This window comes from Cibotium barometz, chromosome 15, assembly GCF_041138505.1.
Source record: "Cibotium barometz isolate CiBa-2024 chromosome 15, ASM4113850v1, whole genome shotgun sequence".
Classification (NCBI taxonomy): Eukaryota; Viridiplantae; Streptophyta; class Polypodiopsida; order Cyatheales; family Cibotiaceae; genus Cibotium; species Cibotium barometz.
This window is the reverse complement of record NC_141060.1, coordinates 32247742-32270084: the sequence shown is the minus strand read 5'-3', so window position 1 is coordinate 32270084 and position 22343 is coordinate 32247742. Positions and strand designations below refer to the sequence as shown.

At 40.8% G+C, this 22343-nt stretch overlaps 1 pseudogene; it reads left to right on the top strand.

The window, feature by feature from the left end:
- Positions 1-17797: 17797 nt before the first annotated feature.
- LOC147631181 (uncharacterized) lies at positions 17798-20285 on the top strand (annotated as a pseudogene).
- Positions 20286-22343: the final 2058 nt, after the last annotated feature.

Sequence of the window (22343 nt, the reverse complement as noted above, 5' to 3'; positions counted from 1 at the left end):
TTATATAAGAGGCAAACAAGGCATCCGCTTTGTCATTGTAATATAAAGCTTTTGGTAAATGACTGCAGGGTGCATTTTTTTGGCGAGCAATTATGTGCGCGCAGTTTTGTGGAATTGGCGAGCGATTGAAATGTAACACATAGGTACCTCTAACATTACTCTCTCTCTCTCTCTCTCTCTCTCTCTCTCTCTCTCTCTCTCTCTCTCTCTCTCTCTCTCTCTCTCGTCATTGACACATGTACACACCAACACATTGCACATGCACATGAGATATTGATAAAAGTCGCTTCCATAGAATTTGTGTTAAAAAAAAGAGAAAGAGTGATTATATGTATTTGTGTTTTTCTATGTGTGTGTATTTGTGGGGGGAGAGATGCATGCAAGATGTGAAAGACTTTAAATTAAAAAATGAAAGAGAGAGAGAGAGAGAGAAAGAGAATGTCACCTCCTTGCTCCTAATGGCCAATTCCAAAAAGGGCATCAAGATGGCCTTTTGTACACATACAAAATAGCCATGGTTAAATCTAACCCAACCCAAACCCTAACCTAACCATGCACTCGTTTTCTCTATCTTATGGAACATGTTCGAGCCTCCCCTTGACATGAAATCCTATGGGTGTGTAGCTGGTGGTTGTGTTTTGGGATCTTGCAAGATGTTTAGTGCACTTAGAGAACAAAGGCACATTTAACAAGTACTAACAAAATGACTTGAGTTATACAACTAGATCAATTGAGGGAGTTTAGTTTGGTGATCTATATAAAGTCTATCAATTTGAGGAGTTCATTAATGTGATGATGTAGATGGATCATTACCAAGTGCAAATTTTCCATCTTTAACTCTATACATTTGTCCCAACCTAAAATGAATGCAGCCATTGCAAAACCATAATGTCCATCCATCCATGCCCATGGCAAAAATTGTAATCTATGATAAACACACATAGGATTGATCATATATGATCATAATCCCAATCAGATTGTGATAATCATATAAGATTATAAAAATTGCTATAAGGGTCCTTTAGACCCACATAAATTGTTGGGGGCAACACCCAAATGAGAGAGAGAGAGAGAGAGAGAGAGAGGGAGGGAGGGAGGAGAGCTTGCCAAAATTCGATGCTTACATGAGAACATCACCAATTTGAGAACACCATTGAGTACACCGTTGATTTGAGAACATTGGGAATTTGAGAACTCTGCCCGATTTTAGGACACTCCCTAGCACCCAATTTGAGAACAACACCAATTTGGGCTCGTCTTACCCCCTTAATGAAGTTGGCGCTTTTTATTTAAATTAAATAATTTGCTTTAATCAAATTTTATTAAAATTAAATAATTTGCTTTAATTACTTTTTATTAAAATTAAATAATTTGCTTGAATTAGCATTAGAAATGACGACCAGCGACGTCGCTTTCAGTGCCAATAAGCACTCAACGTCAAGGTCATCCAGTGTAGCATGTGTGCGCCTCTAATTATGAGGCTTTGTCGCTTTGGAATCAAAATCTAAAGGACCCTCGCTAATGGCCCCCCATTCTCACGGTGTGTGGGTGGTGCCTTCTCCCTCCGCTCCGCTACTCCTACACCAACTCCTACTTTCAGGGGCTGCAAAAGTTTGAAGATTTGAGCATCTCACTCAGCAACTCGATTGTTAAAACCCTAAGATCTCTCTAGATAGTCATCATGTATCAACATGCATAAACCATGCATAAACTCATCCAACCACCCCCAAGCCCAAGGGTGCACACATAAATACAATGAAGTACCACATACCTTACCTTGGTATCCCATACCACCAAGAGATATGACATGATTAGCACCACATAGCTCTAGTGTGAAATGGTTCCCTGAATTCAAGTACCTTTTCAGGTTCATGTGGAACATAGGAATCTTCAACTTTAACGAGTTCTTGAAGAGTAACTGTGTTATCCTCACCTCCCAGTTTCTCTTTCAATCTACTGACATGAAAGACTAGATGAACTCTAACATGTGGAGGTAGTTTTAGTTCATACGCAACCATGCTAATCCGACGTATAACTCGAAATGGACCACGATATCTAGGAGATAATTTCGAGCATTTTTCTGTTGATAAAGTCTGAGAGTCTTTAAGAACTTTTAAATAAACCAATGCTCCTGATTTTAAAAAACCGAGGTGAGTGCCCTCTATCAACATAAAACTATGCCCTATCATGAGCACTCCTGATAAAATCCCAAGCTTCAGTCAATATTTCCTACATATCACGCAAGAAATCCCTCAATGCATCAAGCTCAATGTCCTTAAGACCGACATCAATAGGTGCCCTAGGTTGATACCCATACATAAGCATGAACGGACTAAAACCAGTAGCCGTATGTTTAGAACTGTTATAGGTAAATTCCATCATTGGAAGATACTTTTCCCAATTTGATGGTTTTCCAGAGACATATGCACGAAGCATATCCTCTACAATCTGATTCACACGCTCTATTTGCCCATCAGACTACGGATGATCAGAGAAACTCATACTCAAGGTAGTTTCCTTGTTGTAAACCATTCAGAATAAAGTAGAAAGACATGGCATTAATGGCAGGAACAAGGGATCCATCAACGGCCCGACGTACCCACATCTGCACAGGGAATTATCAGCATCTCGAGTTACCCATATCAACATAGGGAGTCACCAACGTCTCGATGAGTCACATATATACATATGTAAACCATCAGGTGGACTGTATAGATCACCTAAAGGACGGAACTAGAGAAAGAAATGCCAACAAAGGAAGAATCCGAATTTCCTTAATCTGAACACAACAAGATAAACTCGTTGAACTCTAAAGAAAGAGATTTCAACAAGAGAAAATGCCAACGAGATTACACTCATCAAAACATCCAGGCTATAGATAAAAGAAGTTTATCTAGAGAATGCCTACACTACAGCTTCAAGTGAAGTCAAAAAATGAGATTGTCTTTGAATTTTGGGTCAACGTTAGCAAGGCAACAATCTTGAGCCCAAATTATCCGATAAGATAATATATGCGAGGAATCGCTAGCGTCCCATACCACCCACCATTACCAATTTGGAACTCCCTAGTATGCTGTCTAGGACATATGAATAAAATCTTGCATAAAAGGAATGAGATGGCCTTATTCTAGACTTTCACATACTAAAACATGTCTCTTTATACCTGAGACCACATCAAGGAATAACTCTTTCCGAGTACATCATTAGAAAACAATTTGAAATATTGGTGCCTTTCTAATGATAACTGCCCAATAAACACAATAAAGTTGGGGTAGAAAAATAACAATTCACCTAGATACACAAGCAACTAGGTATCTAAGTTGGAATATGTACAAGAGTACAACGAATATACTCCAAAATTACGTGTGAAAACGAAGGCAAATGCTACCTTCAGAGCACATGATATTATCCAAAAGATCCTCATAAAACCATGGATAGAATCATAGAAGCACCTCGAATCCATGAAAACCATAGTTGATCATAAAAATCAATGCATGCCATCTAATGGTCATTAATCATGCCAAAAGAAGCATTAAAATTGATGGCTAACTCATCAATCCGGAGTATATGAATGTGGTGTAGTTCAAACAAAACTCCAAAGTAAGAAAGTGAAACACAAGTGTGTAGCACTCATTAAAAACCCCTAGACACAAGTGATCTAGACAAAACCTGATGAGTTTATATAAAACTTAGAAACCATCTAATAAACTCCGCCAAAACAACTAGATCAACTAGCCCATGATAGAATTTATCTTAGGCTTAGGAAATTAAGCATAGGTCACACTTAAAAATTCCACCAAACCTATCTTATGGCATTCCAAATCTTTATTTTTTCAGAAAACTTTTCGCAATTAGATTTGCCAAAATACCATTGATATTTTAAAAATACCAATTTTTAGGATTTTTAAAAATAATTTATAGAATATTCCTAAATTCTCTTGAGAATCCCATCGTTCACAAAATTTCAATTCCGCCAGACAATTCTCAAATACAATAAAAAAATATAATTTTAATAGATTTCCTAATTTTCTGGGTAAAAAATAGATTTTTAAAGGAATTTGAATGGTCACGGGCGCCCGAATGGACACACCACATGCCAATCACCAATCCCACATTTTCCAAAAATTTAAAATAACTTTTGTCTAATTTTCCACTAATTTTAGGGAATTTTTAACAATTTCAATTTACCCCGAATAACATTTTTATTTAGTAAATATTAAATTTTACTAAAAAATGCTAAAAATTGGAATAAGACAGAAAAAACAACAACAATTAACTAGAGATTGCTCTGATACCATTGTTAAAACCCTAAGATCTCTCTAGATAATCATCATGCATAAACCAGGCATAAACTCATCCATCCAACGACCCCCGAGCCCAAGGGTGCACACATAAATACAATGAAGTACCACATACCTTACCTTGGTGTCCCATACCACCAAGAGATATGATATCATGCTTATTGTAGGCTATAACTTACAGAGTAAGACATTGGGAAGGGAGAAACAAACTCATGTGTGCTCAAGTCAAGCAAAAATTCTCAGGAAAGAGTAAAACACATTCATAAATAATATGTCACGAGATGGCCGTTGCAAAAGATACAGAATAGAAATTTTAGAAGAAGATGCAAAAAGGATCAAGAAAGCACTAGATATTAATACTACACAACTTACACAACTGCAAGTGTTTCACGCTTCCAAAAATGAGGCTTTCACCATTGAGAAATTTGGAGAAGATCATGTGAGAAGTTATGATGTGCACATAAAGATTCTCATGTGAGAAGTTATGATGTGGCTGTATCATTTTATTGGAATAACTTTATTCTACTTTTGAGAGAGAGAGAGAGAGAGAGAGAGAGAGAGAGAGAGGGAGGGAGGGAGGGAGGGAGAGGTATGTGGCCAAAAAAGCCCCTTATTATTTTATTTTATTTTATTATTTAGAGAGAGAGAGAGAGAGTGCTAGATCTCTGTAGCGCCGTTAACGGATGCTACTACAAGAGGGGACAGCCTCTAGCTCACCACCCAGCCGGCACAGGAAGAATGAGGATTGCCCCTCATCCCCCAGGCTATTATTTAGAGAGAGAGAGAGAGAGAGAGTGCTAGATCTCTGTAGCGCCGTTATACGGGTGCTACTACAAGAGGGGACGGCCTCTAGCTCACCACCTAGCCGCAGAGGAAGAATGAGGATTGCCCCTCATCCCCCAGGCTATATAGTGTGTGGCCTGCCATCCACACTAGCCTGGTCGCCCATGACTCCGCATGGGCGTCCTCTCCCACTGAACCCTAGATGGCCCACGTCCTCGGCGCTTCGACCAAGGCGTTGACGCTAAAGCCCCATCTAGCCATCCGGTCTGCCCGTCGGTCAGGCGTTACAGCCTACGTGACATTACTCTCCCCTTAAGAAGAGTTTTCGTCCTCGAAAACAAACTGGAGAAACCTCTTGAAAATTGCATTACGACGTTCCCAAGTAGCTGCCTCCTCATCCATGTCTGTCCATTTAACAAGTACCTCCTGGTACACTTTATGTCGGGTTTGTCTGTCACATGATACCCTAGAATCTTTTCAGGTTCATGTGGTATCTTTGGTGGCTCTATCAAGTCCACCAAAATCTCTAGAGAAACTGCGTTCTCTAACCTGTGAACTGATTTCTTCAGTTTACTGACATGGAAGACAGGATGGACTTAAGAACTCACCGGTAACTCAAGTTTATATGCTACGTCCCCAATCTTCTTAAGGATTTTAAAAGGACCACAATATCTCGGAGAAAGTTTATCACACAATTTCTCGTTTTCATGGTTTTTGATTGCGTAGGAACCTTCAGGAATACAAAGTCACCTTCTGTAAAGGTCACCTTTCTACGTTCTTTATCCGCATAAGTTTTAGCGTGATCCTGTGCGCTATGAATGCTCTCACGTGCAGCTCTGATCACATCATTCATATCTTCAAGGAAATCCTTAGCAGATTGAATCTTCTCCTTTTCTAGGCCTACAGCCACATCGGCGGAGATCTCGGCTGGAATCCATACATTAACATGAATGGTGTAAATCCAGTCGCTGAGTGTTTGGAGCTGTTATTATAGGCAAACTCCAATAAGGACAAGTACTCTTGCCAATTAGATTGCTTCTTAACATAAGAACGCAATGTATCCTCTAGAATTTAGTTAACTCTTTCAGTTTGACCATCAGACTTCGGATGATCTGCCATACTCATACTCAGAGTAGTATCCAAAATTTTGAAGACTTCCCTCCAAAAATGACTGTTGAACTTTCTATCTCTATCCGACACTATATCTGCGGGTAGGCCATATAGCTTGTAGAGATGTTCAATAAAGAGTTTTGCCAACTCTGGCAAAACTCTATCTGACACTATATCTGCGGGCAGGGAGATGTTCAATAAAGAGTTTTGCTAACTCTGGCGTTTTAACAGTTTTCTTCGTGGTGATAAAATTTGCCATTTTAGTTAACCTGTCCAACTACCACCCACACCGAGTCATTCCCTCGACTCGACCGATAATGAAATCCATGGAAATGCTTTCCCATTTCCCCTGAGGAATCTCCAGCGGATGGAGTAGTCCTCCAAACTTAAGACGTTCGTGTTTATTGACCTGGCACTTATTGCATTTCAGCACATAATTCTAGACGTCCTTAAACAAACTAGGCTAATAAAATTGTCTTTTTTACTAGTGCATAGGTCTTCTGAATCCCGGGATGACCCGCACTTGGACTATCATGACTTTCTTTAAGAATTTGGGCCCGAAAGTCACTAATAGTTGGTACACATACTCTACCCTTGTAGAGTAAGTAACCATCGTCAATGGAGTAATTAGCATATTTCTCCCCCCGACGAAGTTTATCACTCCCCTTTGAAGCCGTGTGGCAGTCAAAGGTGATGAAGGGCCTATGTCAGAACTCTCTGGCTCCAAACTATACCCAGAAGACATGGCTAGTCTCTCCGGACTCACTCTCGCTTCCCTTCTCGTTGTTGCACCTTTCGCCAGTCTCTCCGGACTAGCAATCTGTGCCAACGAGGGAGGTGGTTGCGTCTGTGAAGAAGTGCGTACGCGTACAGCGCGCCAGACCTCTCTAAAAGATGGATCGTGCTCACATAAACCACGTAGTGACTCCAAGAAATCATTCTTGAAGACTGTGAAACTAAGTTCATTAATCTGTGGCATGCGACTAAGTGCATCTGCCACCACATTATACTTACCTTCCTGGTAACGATCTGAAGGTCAAACTCCTGTAGAATCTCCGCCCACCGAGCTTTTCTACCCTTCAGTTCACTTTGACTTGAAAGCCATTTCAGACTTTTATGGTTCGTCTGGACCTCAAAAGGAGCACCATATAAATAGTGTCTCCACTTTTTCAGTGCATGAACTATCGCTAGTAACTCTCGCTCGTAAGCCGAGTAGTTACGATGCGCACGATCTAACTTTTTACTCTCAAATGCAATTGGGCGGCCACTTTGCATAAGTACGACCCCAATGGCCTCATCACTAGCGTCTGTTTCCAAGACAAACGGCTCATTTGGATCGACAATAGTCAAAACAGGTGCAACTGCTACGGCCACCTTGAGCTTATCAAAGCTCTTCTGTTGGGCTTCCCCCCAACTAATGTTTTTAGTTTTTGACCATAACTGGTCAGTCAATGGGACTGCGATCTTTTGCGTAGTCCTTCACGTACTGTTGGTAGAACCCCGACATGCCAAGAAAAAATTGCAGTTCCTCGAGATTCTTCGACGCTGGCCATTTAAGAATAGCCTCTACTTTTTCTGGCTCCATCCGCGTGATTGTTATAAGAAGCAAACAGACATGCAAAATGGGAAATTGCAGCAAAACAACTATGCATCCTTGAGTAGAAACAATGAGGATAATGAAAGGTTGTTTGTTATGAAGCATGTCGTTAATGCCATGTCTGAAAATGTTGAAGCAGCACATAAAGATGATGTATGGTACGTTGATTCGGGTGCTTCGAACCACATGACAAGCCATGGGGAGTGGTTCAAGGAGATGAAAAATAGGTTTTGTGGAAACAGGGGATGACACTGCTCATCCAATTGCCCGAGTTGGAGATGTGCCATTGTCTATGCAGGATGGCAAAGTGAAGTACCTTTTGCAGATGTACTTCATGTTCCGAACATAACAAAGAATCTGGTTTCAGTTGGCCAGATGATTGAGCAGGGTTTGCAGGTTCGGTTTAACCCTGATGGTTGTTATATCGAAGACTTTAAAGACAAGTGCAGGTTAGTTGCAAAAGGCAATAGAGTGGGCAGAATGTTTACATTAAATGTAAACATGCATGAAGTGAGTGCTGCGATGTTTGCAAATGGTTCAAGAATTGTTGCAAACACAGACATTTGGCATAAAAGAATTGGACATGTGAATGTGCAGAGAATGAAGTCTATGCAGACTAAAGGAATTGTGACAGGGCTGCCAAAGTTTAAAGTTGAAGGTATGCAGAAAATATGTGAAGCATGCCAATTTGGAAAGCAAACAAAGCATGTATTTCCACGTGACAGAAATGTGAGCAGAAATGCACTAGATGTTGTGCATTCAGATGTATGGGATCCTACGAAGACCATGTCTATGGGAGGCTGCAGGTATTATGTGACATTTATTGATGACCACACAAGGAAAGTGTGGGTATACTTCATGAAGGAGAAGAGTGAGGTGTTCACTCATTTTTAGAATTTCAGAGTTATGGTTGAAAAGCAAACAGGGAAATATGTAAAGTGCCTAAGGTCAGATGGAGGGGGAGAGTACTTCTCCAATGAGTTCTCTGAATTTTTGCAGAAGAATGGTATTTAGAGACAGTTTACATGTAGATACACTCCGCAACAAAATGGAGTTGCTATATGGCATTGATTATGAGGAAATTTTCAGCCCAGTTGCCAAGATGGCAACAGTGAGAGTTGTGATAGAGCAGTGGCTACGTCAAAGCAATGGTCTTTACATCAGATGGATGTAAAGAATGCATTCTTGCATGGGGATTTGCAAGAAGAGGTGTATATGTTGCAGCCACCTGGTTATGAGGATGTGAGTCACCCCGTGCATGTTTGCAGGTTGAAGAAAGACTTGTATGGCTTAAAACAAGCACCAAGAGCATGGTCTGACAAGATTTCTGAATATCTTGTCACTATTGGCTTTCATGTAGCCAATGTAGATTTCTCACTGTATATGAGATAGAGTGATAGACGGGTTGTGCTTGTTGTCATCTATGTAGATGACCTGATCATTACGAGGGACCATGATGCAGAGATCTTTGATGTAAAGATCTTGCTTAGAAAGAAGTTTGAGATGAAGGATCTGGGGAAGCTCAGATATTTCTTGGGCATTGAGGTGATTAGGTCATCACATGGTATTGGATTACTACAGAGACAGTATGGCTTGGACATGTTGTCCAAGTATGGTATGACAGGTTGTAAGCCTATCTCAGTGCCATTGGATTAGAATGGCAAGTTGAGTGCAGATTCATGAGAGATTTTGGAGGATCCTACTATGTATAGGCGCATAGTAGGAAGCTTGATCTACATGACGATCACCAGGCCAGATTTGAGCTATGTTGTTGGGTTGGTGAGTCAGTTTATGCAGGTTCCTCAAAAGCCGCATTTGGATGCATTGAGACGCATATACTGAGGTATGTGAGGTCTACTTTGCATTGTGGACTATTTTATGAAACTGGGACAGAGATATGTGTACATGGGTACACAGATGCTGATTGGGCTGGTAGTATCTCAGATAGAAGATCTACTAGTGGCTTCATGTTTTCTTTGCGGAGTGCTACTATGACTTGGAGCAGCAAAAAGCAGCCTACGCTTGCTCTATCTAGTATAGAGGCTAAGTACAGAGGTGCTGTTATGGCAGCATGTGAGGTTGCTTGGTTGAGAAAGCTACTTTGCAGATTTTGGGTCTATCAGTGGATAGACAAGTTGTCATTTTCTATGACAACATTAGCAGTATACAATGGGCCAGGAACCTAGTTTTCCATGCTCGCACACGAAGCATATAGAGGTCCACTACCATTTTGTCAGAGAGAAGGTTTTGGCAAGAGACGTGACCTTGTTTATGTCAGCACCACACAAGATCAGCTCGATGACATCTTCACTAAAGCATTGGGTACAGAGAAGGTCCGCAGATTCAGGGCTTCGCTTGGTGCACATGAGGTGGAGTTGAGCTCGAGGGGGAGTGTTGAGATATTGAGCTCATTTAGTGAGGCGGTGAACACTGTGATGACCCACCTGGGGGATAGGCCCCACACTTACACCACTGGCATGGTTGGTGAGATCATGGGTGATATGCGGCCAGCGGGATGACAGGCTGTGTGACAGTCATGGTGTAGTTATAGTGTCAACTCATTTAGTTGGGTTCACACTGTAGAGAACCCTAGTATGTATTTGGTTGAGTACCTTTTCATATTGTGTGTAGTCTTATCTTTGTATATGGTGTGTTGAGTGTTGTGTGAAGAAGAAGAAGATTTTCAGCCTCTCACCTTGTGTGTTCTCTTTTAGGGTTTTGTAAGTGTGTGTGTTGCAAGAGCTCAAGCTCTCTTCTCCCCTGCATCTTTTCATGACCTACCTCTTGGTTTACCTAGGTCCTGTCCAAAAGATCATAAAATTTGAGATAATCCGTAAAAGCTCGCGGTCATGTAAAGCTTATCGAGTTGACATGCTTGAGCAAAAAGAGATTCAGAGACAAGTAGAAGACTTGCTAGAGAAAGAATTAATCAGACCCAATAGTTCTCCATTTAGTGCTCTAGTTCTTCTCTCGTAAAAAAGAAGAATGGAACATACCAAATGTTTATCGTGCTTTAAACAAGATAACTGTGAAGAATAAATATCCGATACATTGAGTGGATGATCTGCTAGATAAGATCAAGGGAGCACAAGTCTTTAGAAAATTTGACCTAAAATCCGTCTACTACCATCAAATCCATATGAATGAAGAAGACATTTTCAAGTCCGGCCTTCATAATCTAAACCAGACACACTATAAATACCATTTGGTCTGACTAATGCTCCATATTCTTAAAGCATCAAAATTTTATTATAGTGTTTTTCAATGGTATAGGAAAAATTATCATAAACATGAACAACGTTTGAAACAAGTGTTCTCACTTAGGACATATTATATCTGTTGATGTATTCACTTGGACCCTAAAAATATTAAAAACATTGTAACTTGGCCTAAACTATGACACTGATATTGACAAACTTTGATCTTTTCTTGGGCTACTATAAGAAGCTTGTTAGAAACTTCTTATAAGGAAGCTAGACACTTTGATTGGACTTATAGACCCCTTCTGTAGAGTTTGCATACAACAATACCCCTCATTTGGCTATTGGTCATGCACAACTTTGGAGATTATGTATGGCAAAGCTTTGCATACTTTGGCTATGAGACTTTTCCTCAAAATTGAAGCTATGGATCAATTCATGATGATTTGAAGATATGTCAATAGACCCTCATGGAGTTAAGATCCCACTTTGGTTTTTGTTAAATTTGGGAAATAGCCCTAACTTTCCTTTGGTATAGTTTTCTTATGTATATATAGACTCTTTAAATTCTTCATCCAAGTTAGATTTATAATGTCCACCATGTTACACCCCAAATCTTCTTATGTATATATAGACTCTTTAAATTCTTCATCCAAGTTAGAGTCAGCTAGTTTATAATGTTCACCATGTTACACTTCAAATCTTGGTAGGAATCCAACCAAATCCATAGAGGTTATGTACCTTCCTTTTCTAGCCTATAAGGATCCCAATTCATCCCCACGGGTAAGCCATTCCATTTTTCTAGTGTCGAAAGGAAGGGAGGGAGCCAAGGAAAATTCTCATCTTCACCCTTGTGATCCCACTTACTTCATGGGCCTTGTTCAAGTTAAGATCTTATCTTAGCCTTGCTTACGCATGTGTCATTGGGTCTTGCCTTCAAGCTGCAAATATAGCTTTCTAATGTGGGTGCGGTAGCTTGTCCGTTGTGTCCTCACTCTTTTGTCACACTGGAATGCTCCTTTTCCAAAGAGGTGAAGGGAGAGCTCTCTATGCCTAGATGGAGGCAAAAAGAGGTGGTCCTTTGGGATGGTTCTCTCTAACAAAGGTAGCGGCTAACTCACTCTCTCTCCCACACACTCTTACATCACAAGGATTTCTCTCACTAACTCACTCTCTCTCCTACACACTCTTACATCATACACACACGTGCACTCTCTCTCTCTCTCTCTCTCTCTCTCTCTCTCTCTCTCTCTCTCTCTCTCTCTCACACACACCTATTGACATACATACTCTTACACACACGCAGATCATACACACACGCGTGAACACACTCTTGCAAGATTGTGCGCCCTCCTGCACTTTTTGGGGCTCTTCAGTTCTGGCCCTTTTAAAAAAAAACCACATTTTCGTAACATTATAACACATATCTTCAGCAAGCTAAGCATCAACCGTGGTGTAGTGTAGTGGTAGGTGCTTAGGGTGGGTAGAAAGAGGTTGCAGATTTGAATCTTGCTATCACAACTATAATTTTTAAGAGAAACTCTTGCTTAGGGTGGGTAGAAAGAGGTTTCAGGTTTGCATCTTGCTATCGCAAGTATAATTTTTAAGAGAAACTCTCAATGCTAATAGAGATCATGCACTCGATAGAGGTTGTGGTGATCATTATGTATCACAAACACATGCTTTTAGCTTGCCCTTATTCTTGGCTGTTAGAGCTTGGGAACTGCTAGAACTCTTAGAGGTATTCTTTCTTAACTTTTCCTCTTGCAATAGTAAGCTCACAAGCTCATGGTAAGAAGAGCTGTATTTCCTCTCAAAGAAAGTCAAAGAGGAGTATTGAATCCCATATAAGATTCAGGCAATGAGTTAAGGGTGATTAACTTCAGAAATGATTTCATTAGTATTGAGAAGCTGCTCCCTTAAGTCCTATAGTTTTGTTAAATGTTCATTCATGGACCTCTTATCCTACATAGTTTCTACATAGTTTATTATTATTCTTGGACCCCTTATCCTACATAGTTTATTATCATTCATGGACCTCTTATCCTACATAGTTTCTACATAGTTTATTGTTATTTTTGGACCCCTTATCCTACATAGTTTTATTATCAAATTAATTTTTAGCTTGTAATTTCTAGAGTGTTCCAAGTAAGCATGGATGTTTTACAAGACCGAATGTGTGGAATAATAGATGGTTTGTTAACAGACAAGGCAATCAAAGCTTGAGCATCATGAGAATCCCATCTTCTTTGATCAATAGTAGTTTAAGAGACTTGAGACTGGGTCTATTGGCCCTAACCCCTTTGAGGAATAGCAAGAGAAATTGTGCCAGGGCGAGGTTTGTTACCAACACTGACATGACTCCATAAGCCCTTCAGCAAGGATATTGCTGGCCATAAAACTCCATATGGAGTAATTCGACCCATCTAATTTATCCTGTTTAGAAAGAATGCCAAATAAATAATTTATAGAGTTGTTGGCCATACTTAACTGGTAGTGGATTTGAGAAGGAAAGATGTGAAATGAAAGCTTGAACTAATCTAAAAACTACTAAAAATTAGAAGTAGAATTGGATGATCCTTGAAAGTAGAATTGGACGATCCTTAAAAGTGATATCAAGCGATTCTTAGAAGTTGAATCAGTCAATCATTGCAAGTAGAGTCAAGCAAAGTAGAATCAATCCATATAAAAAGTTAAATCGATCAATAATAGAAAGTCAAATCGCCGAAGTTGGATTGTCAAAGTAGGATTGGGGTGAAAGCAAGGGTTGGTGGTACAAAAAAAGGGCCAATTTTTTTTCCACCTTTTTGGTACTTTGGGGGGGGAATTTGAGGGTAAAAGGTTTGTATTTAGGAACTATTTTTAAGATCTTTGAGAATCTTTTATGCAGTACCACCCCGTGAGAGTAGTGGTGTCATGAGTGGTGGTAGTGGTTTTAATTTTTTATTGTTTTTGCTCATTTGTGTTTGAACTAAGCAGGTGTCGTCTGGTCGCCTTCCTCTGACCATCTCTCTCTCTCTCTCTCTCTCTCTCTCTCTCTCTCTCTCTCTCTCTCTCTCTCTCTCTCTCTCTCTCTCTCTCTCTCTCTCTCTCTCTCTCTCTCTCTCTCTCCCCCCCCCACATTCGATTGTAGCAGAGCTGCTCTGCTCTAGAGCTCGCATTGATCAGTCGTCTAGCCATGAGGACCCCAAAGGCCAAGGGAGCTGCTGCCAGAGCAGAGCAGAGTGTCACCTTCAACATGCAAACCGAAAGCGAAGGCAAAGGAGGGAATGGTGCCTCCTGGCAGCAGCAACAAGAAGGGTGCTTCCACCACACCCCCCAACAAACAAATACGGAGCACATAGCCAGTCCCAACACAAGGGCAAGTGCAAAACAGTGCAAGGTCAACTCCGAACGGACCTCACTCCTCTTCGACGACGACGAATCAAAATCTACCAGCAAGTCAAGACGTGGTACGCTATTCATTGGCATATGCATGTGCTAAGTAAATGGTGCGTGTTCACTCCTTGCACTGACATTTGAAGTTAAATGAACAGTACTATATTTGGTACTTTGCAGTAGCAAATTTGGTCCTCTTTGAGTACCACAATTGGTACTGTAGGGCATCACCTCACATTAGACACAATGTCGGGCACCACATTTAATCTGTAGGAGTCAGCAATTCTCTGATTGGCATATGCATGTGCTAAGTAAATGGTGCATGTTCACTCCCTGCACTGACATTTGCAGTTAAATGAACAGTACTATATTTGGTACTTTGCAATAGCAAATTTGGTACTCTTTGAGTACCACAATTGGTTCTGTAGGGCATCACCTCACATTAGACACAATGTCGGGCACCACATTTAATCTATAGGAGTCAGCAATTCTCTGATTTGTTTTGAACACATTTTAGGTAAGAACAAAATGGAGGAGTACCCTCAACAAACCAGGTTCTGTTACACGGCACAGGACCTGCATGAAGAGTACGGTCTCAGTTCTTGAGGAGGGCAAACTCTTCAAGGACTTGACTGATGAGGACATGCCACCCGAGCAATGGTTAACTGTATTCAAGTTCAAGTACCAAAAGAATAGCAAGATCTATTTAAACCATTTGTAGCCACAACTGGTGGAAGACTGCAGACTTCTATTCTCCAAAGTTTATCAGGGGCCCCCTTCATGTGGTGAATTGACCAACAAATTTGCTACGTGCTACACTTTTGAGAAATGCCATGCAGCAAAAAAAGACCCAGCAGGGCATAAAGTAGCATGGGCCCGGTTTGGGGAAGGAGTGTTGCAGATGATATCATTTAGGAGTGGCGGGCTTGAGCGTAAAATTGAGGCATGGAGGAGGCAAAATGCTTCCTCCCCTGGCAGTGTCCTGCATTCAGATAAGAAGGCCCGGATGACTCAAAGTGGTAGTAATATCTGCACAGAACCAGAGAATGCTGGCAGAGGGGTATATCTGCACAGAACCAGAGAATGCTGGCAGAGGGGTAATTGATTTAGAGGCATTGCCACAAAGACTGGCACACCCAGTGTCACATCCAGGATGGTCAAACCTCAGAAGCCTGAAGGCCTCTATTCAAGCAAACAAGGACCAGCTACTACTGGTATATGAAGGTAGAAAGGACGTGGCGAAGAGTTTGATGGAAGACATCAATACCCTGGAAGCACGCATTGTTCAGCTTCAGTAACAAATCCCTGTTCCGGATGAAGAGATCAGAGAGGTGGAGGCTGAGCTGGGAGCAAGTCGGCGCTTGTTGCAATGACGTTTAATTTGCACATGGTTTGGCAATTTGGCATGTTTCACTTCTTGATTGGTTTATCTGCTGACATTTTTGGTGGTTTTGGAACTTCTTGAACTGTTTTGGTACTTTCTTTACTTGTTTTGGTATTTTTTATAACACTTGGTGTTGTGCTGGTGCCTTTCTTGGTACTTAATGGTGCTTCTTTATTTCATTTGGTACTCTATTGAACTATTTTTGTGCTGTTTTGGTACTTTCAGGTTACTGAGTTTAGTCTAATAGGGCACCTTTGGTTGTCTTGGATAATTGGTTGCACCCATGACTGGTACTTTTGGTGCTTTGGTGTTCATTTGAAACTCTTTTGACCTATATGATACTGCTTTGGTACTTTCTAGCTACAAGTTTTAGAGTCTTTAAGGTATTGCAGGTACATCTTGGGTTCAATGTTGGCACTAACTTTGGTACTTTTTGTGCTTCTTTGCTTCATGTGGTACTCTTTTAAAGTGTTTTGGTACTGAAGTTGAGCTTTTATTTGGTCTTATATGGTAGTGCTAAATATGTCTTGGGTGCTATCTAGGTATTATCTTTGGTATTTTTTGTTTTCTTTGATTCGTTTGGTACTTTTTGCACTATTTTGGTACTAGTTTGGAATTTCACTGTGACAAGTTTTTGGATCTTTTGGGTATTTTTGGGAGTCTTGTGTGTTTTTAGTACTTAATTGTACCAAATTATTGTTGTTTACAACTGTTTTGGCATAATTTACATGTTTTGGTACTGTTTAGTTACCTTTTGGTACTATTTTGATACTGATTTGTTACCCTTTTGGTACTGTTTTGGTTTGTCATTGGTTTGTCTTGGTACTGTTTTGTTACCTATTTTGGTACTATTTTGCTACTATTTGGTTTTGTTTTGGTACTGTTTTGTTTCCTATTTGGTGCTATTTTGCTACTATTTGCTACTATTTTGGTACTGATTTGCTACCTTTTTAGCACTGTTTGTAACCTATTTGGTACTATTTTAGTACTATTTGGTACTATTTTGCTACTATTTGATATTATTTTGGTACTGCTTTGCTATATTTTTGGTATTATTTTGGTAGTTTTTGGTACTTCATGTACCAATTTTGTGTTGTTTAAAACTATTTTGGTACAATCCAACCTTTTTTAGTACTGTTTTGGTAGTTTTTGGTACTTCATGTACCAATTTAGTGTTGTTTAAAACTATTTTGGTACAATCCGACCCTTTTTAGTACTGTTTTTATTCTGCTTGGGTTTGGCTTGGGAGTTGTTGAAACTTCATTGTACCCATTTAGTGCTGTTTAGAACTGTTATGGTACAATTTACCTGTTTTGGTACCTATTCTGGTTCAGTTTTTGTACTGCTTGTGTACATCCTTGCTAATTGTTTGTTTTGGTGGATAAGTGGATAGAGTATGTCTGTTTTGCAGATGGAGTATGTGAAGCTCCACAATGAATGCTTGGAGACCCAAGACCATCAAGAATTTGTACATAAGTTGTGTGCTGATGTGAAGAGGGGGATGAAATATACATTGACTCCAAGGCCTCATGTTGTGGACCCTGCCAACACAATTCATGTGTTTGGTACTTGTGTTGCCTGTGGGGGGAGGCTTTGGAGGCTTCTTACGTGGTTGGTACGTTCATGCTTCCCTGCAGGCATCAGTACCATCCATTGTGTTTTGCAGCTGTGTTAAGAACAAGAGATATGTGCGTGAAGGCACGTTGCAACACCGCAATCCCTTCGGAGGCAAAGGCCTGGGTGTCAGGTAGGTCATTATTGAAGAGTAAGTGGGGTGTTTGTGTTGGACACTGTATGTTTATATTGTTTGAACTGATGATCTAATCTTGTCTTTCATCTTTGTGCATATGTAGGTAGAGAATCTTTCGGTGCGGACACCCATGACAACACCCCAATGGATAGGAAGGATCTCTTTGGTCACAGTAAGTCAGATGCCACTTACATGTTTAAAGAAGATCCTTACAAGTCATTGCAGAAAATACTGTAAGACCTTGATGCCAACACAAGGGAAGGAAAAGGGACTGAGCCTGCTGTAGACTCAAGCATGGGGGAAGATCGACTAAAAGCGGAAGTGCAGGAGAGAGACAAAGATGAAAAGGGACCGGAGGAGAAAGAACAGGGGGGAAGTGATCTGATTGAGGAGGTTGCTGAGCAAGAGACTGACCAAGGCGAGAAGAATAATGAAGAGATGGCGGCTGTTGAGGAGGTGACAGTTGAAGTTCTCTCAGAGGCAAAGGTTTTGGCTACGGCATCAACATCTGCAAAGGACAAGGCAAGTAGAAAGAGGAGGAAGAACGGAAAGAGGACACTAGAAGCTACTCAAAGTGCACAGGAGGCTGCAGGTGCAGAGGAGCCCAAAGACACTAAGGAGGCTAAAAGCAATGAGGAGGCCAAACCGGCGGGGGAAGCTACTGAAAGTGCTGAGGAGGTGACAGTTGAAGTTCTCTCAGAGACAGAGGTTTTGGCTACGGCATCAACATCTGCAAAGGACAAGGCAGGTAGAAAGAGGAGGATGAACGGAAAGAGGGTAGCGGAAGCTACTCAAAGTGCACAGGAGGCTACAGGTGCAGAGGAGCCCAAAGACACTGAGGAGGCTAAAAGCAATGAGGAGGCCAGAGCGGCGGGGGAAGCTAGTGAAAGTGCTGAGGAGGCTAAAGGTGCAGAGGGGGCTGAAGGTGTAGAGGAGGCTAAAAGCGCGAAGGAGGCCAAAGAGGCGGGGGAAGCTACTGAAAGTGCAGAGCAGGTTAAAGGTGCAGAGGAGGCTGAAGGTGTAGAGTTGCCTAAAGGCATGGAGGATACAAAAGGTGTGGGGAAGGACAGAGCTGCGGAGGAGACACCTGATGCAACGCCCTTAGAAATAGGTGATAGTAATGATTCAGCCACCCTCTTCGAGCTCTTCGCTATATGAAATGTAGAAAGTGCCCCATTGGTCGTGGTCTCAAGCCGCAAGCCTGCAAAAATTAACTGATGTTACAGCATTTTGTACTTGCTTTTGGACTAATTTGAAATACCAGCCCATTTTGCTTTTGTCGATACGTTTTGTGTCATGCCGCTCTACTCTCTTGAAAGGTGTCAATGTGTTTGTAAATTGTCATGTCCTACTGTCACTGTTTTGTAACCTTTTATTGGTGCCCAATGTCTAACTTTGCTTTTGCGAAAAGGCTGTGTTCTTCTACTCATATAGTTTAGTGGTACTACAATAGGGGACCATTGGTGGCTAGATGAACAACCACCGGATACATCAATGCCGATAGATGTAATGGCAAGCAATAGGCGCCTTGTTGTTTTGGATGTCAATGGAGTGCTACTGAAGGATTATGTTGAAGCACCCAAGGATTTGTGGCAGCTCCCGTTCCCAGATGGAATTAGGCCCCGAGGTGTGCAAGTGTCTCAATACAAATATTGTGTCGTCAGACCTGATGCGGAGGACTTCATCATCAACTTGAGGAAGCGATGCGACGTGATGCTCTGGTCATGTAGCCAAAGGAAGAACTTGATGGCCATAATGAATGCTTGCTTCCCTCGGTTGATGAAGATGAAAGGCCTCTTTTTAGGTATTTATCCCTTAACTTTCACAACTGGTTTTATTGATTTTGATACTGTTTAGCTAGCTTTGCTACTGTTCTGTACACAATCTGGTACTATTTGGTAGTTTGGTACTTTTTGCACTGCTAACACAATTTGGTACTTTTTGGAACTTTGGTACTCTGGTGCTATGCTGCTTTGGACTATGTTTGTTCATGTGTACACAATTTGGCACTGTTTTGTACATAATTTGGCACTGTTTTGTACATAATTTGGTACTCTTTGGTTATCTTTGGTACTTTGGTACTCTGATGCTATGGTAGTTTGAAACTGTGTTTTTTACTTTGTACACAATTTGGTACTGTTTGGTGCTTTGATACTATGGTACTGTTTGGTGCTTTGATACTATGGTACTTGGTTCTGTGCTTGGTAACATTTGTGTACACAATTTTATAATGTTTGGTACTTTGGTACTGTGTTGTACCAAGTTTGGTACCTTTTCACTGCCATGTACTGTTTGTTAGCTTTGGTACTGTTATTTGTGCTGCTATTCTAATTGCTTGGTTTACCTGTTATTACAGATATTTTTGACCAGTCTCATTGTGAGAGGTGGGCTACCAAACTCAGAGATGTGCCAGTCCTTGCGAAGGAGTTTGCTAACAAGCCTATTTTTCTGAAGCTCCTAAGAAAAGTGTGGCGCAAGTATCCGCAATTCAATGAAACGAACACCCTCCTTGTGGACGACACGAGATACAAGTCCTTGAAGAATGATTACGTGCTGCTGCATCCAGTCATATGAGCCTAAGTATTATGACCCTAACAAGCCGAAGTATCTTATGGATGTCATTTTCATGTGGATCTCCGGGTGGCTAGCTGATAAGTTCCCCACTGCTTACAGCCACCGGAATCCCTTGTTTGATGTTGAGGATGACATTTCCTCGTTCGTTGCCAACTACTTTGTATCTATGGAGGGGTATTCGTACCGCTTTGACCCCCCTGATGTGTAAAAGATTCTGTATGCTTGTACATTGCCTTTGGCATTTAATGATAATTATCTTTTTGTACATGTACTTTTTTTGGCTACTGCTTTTGTACTTTTCTGTTACTACTTGGTGACAAGCATGACTTTGGAGTTAGTGACAAGTGGGAGTTGCCAGGTGAGTAGTCCCTATTCATGGCTGGATGAGAGGAAGGCAGAGGATGACAGGAAGCAAGGGAGAGAGATGATGAGAGCAAGGGAGGGGAGGATGAGTGAGAGAAAGTGGATAGTTATTGCATAGTACCAGAAAGGCTACTTATTACCACCGTATTGTTGGGCTTTATAACTCCGGTTGCAAAAAAACTGTACACACACAGCAATCAGCTAAAACTATTAGCACAGTACTTACCATATTTTGGTTCTACAAATTTGCTGGCATATTACCACCAAAGATTGGTACTGTATAAGACAATCAAGCAAGCATCTCTTTGCATGATATTCATGATCCTTAGGGTGAGGGCACAATATAAAATCCAGCAAGTTACTTATGTGTTGAAAAACAGCCTGGTTTGCAGAACATTGGCCTGCCTCACTATGTGTACCACAAATGGAGCATGTACATGGATGTTCTTTGCCATGATGCCCAAACTTGTTCTGGCGCATTTGATTGAAAGCATCCTTGAAGTATACCATCTGGATATGGTAAATACAGTAGCAGCAAGTATAGCGCTCTTTCAATCTTCGGACAAAAAATGGCTTGAGTGTCTCAAAGGACCTAAGTGACAACTTCACCGCAGGATACATGCTCTTGAATCTTTTGTAGAGCTCCACCTTTAAATGAAAAATGATCCACGTTAGAGCTCAGAATACTATCAAACAAGAGTAAAGCACCAAAGCTGTTTACAATACAAAATTTGGTACTGTAAACCACCAACTCATTCTAAAGTACTAAATTTGGCACTGTAGTGCCAGATATCAGACTATAGTGCCAAATTTGATGTAGAAAAGCAGCATATTAGGCTCTATTTATTACCAGGCGGACCATAGTACCCAATTGGATACTTTTCTACATTAAGCATGGTACCAAATTGGATCATAGTAACAAATTGGGTGCTTTTGTGAATACAAAAAAGCACCAAATTTGGTTCTATGTACCAAGCTGGAACCATAGTACCCAATTTGGTACTGTTTTACATACTGCATATTACCAAAATGGATCCATAGTGGCAAATTGGGTACTTTTTTGGATACAGAAAAGCGTCAAAATTGGTACTATGCATCCAGTTTTGGTACTATGCATCCAATTTGGTACTTTTCTGTATTCACTAAAAGCACCCAATCTGTTTCCAAAACCCAATTTGGTATAATACTACCAAGTGTGAGTGGTGCCCAAAAACACCAAATTGGATTTGTGGAACCCCTTAGGTACTATGCTGGCACACTTAAAGCACCCTGCATAGTACCAAACTTGATCCATAGTACCAAATTGGCTATTTCTCTGTATACTTCACAGTACCATAATTGGAAGCTTAGTACAAAATTGGATACTTTTTTGGATACAAAGAGCGCCATAATTGGTACTATGCATCTAGTTTGGTACTTTTCAGTATCCTCTAAAAGCACCAAATCTGTTTCCAAAACCCATTTTGGTATTATACTACCAAGTGTAAGTGGTGCCCAAAAAAACCAAATTGGAGCTGTGGAACACCTTAGGTACTAACCAGGCACACTTAAAGCACCCTGCATAGTACCGAACTTGATCCATAGTACCAAATTGGCTATTTCTCTGTATACTTAACAGTACCATAATTGGATACTTTTCTGGATATAAAACGCTCCAAAATTGGTACTATGCATCCATTTGGTACTTTGCAAGATACATTGAAAGCACCAAATCTGTCTCCAAAACCTAATTTGGTATTACACTACCAAGTGTGAGTGCTTCTCAAAAGTGCCAAATTGAGACTGTGCTTCCTTACTCTTGGACATTACAACCAAAAGTTGTACCGTGAATCCTCTTGGGTACAATGCAAAATTCAGAGAAGTGCCAAATTTGGTCCTATGGAGGTGGAATTGGTACCTACAA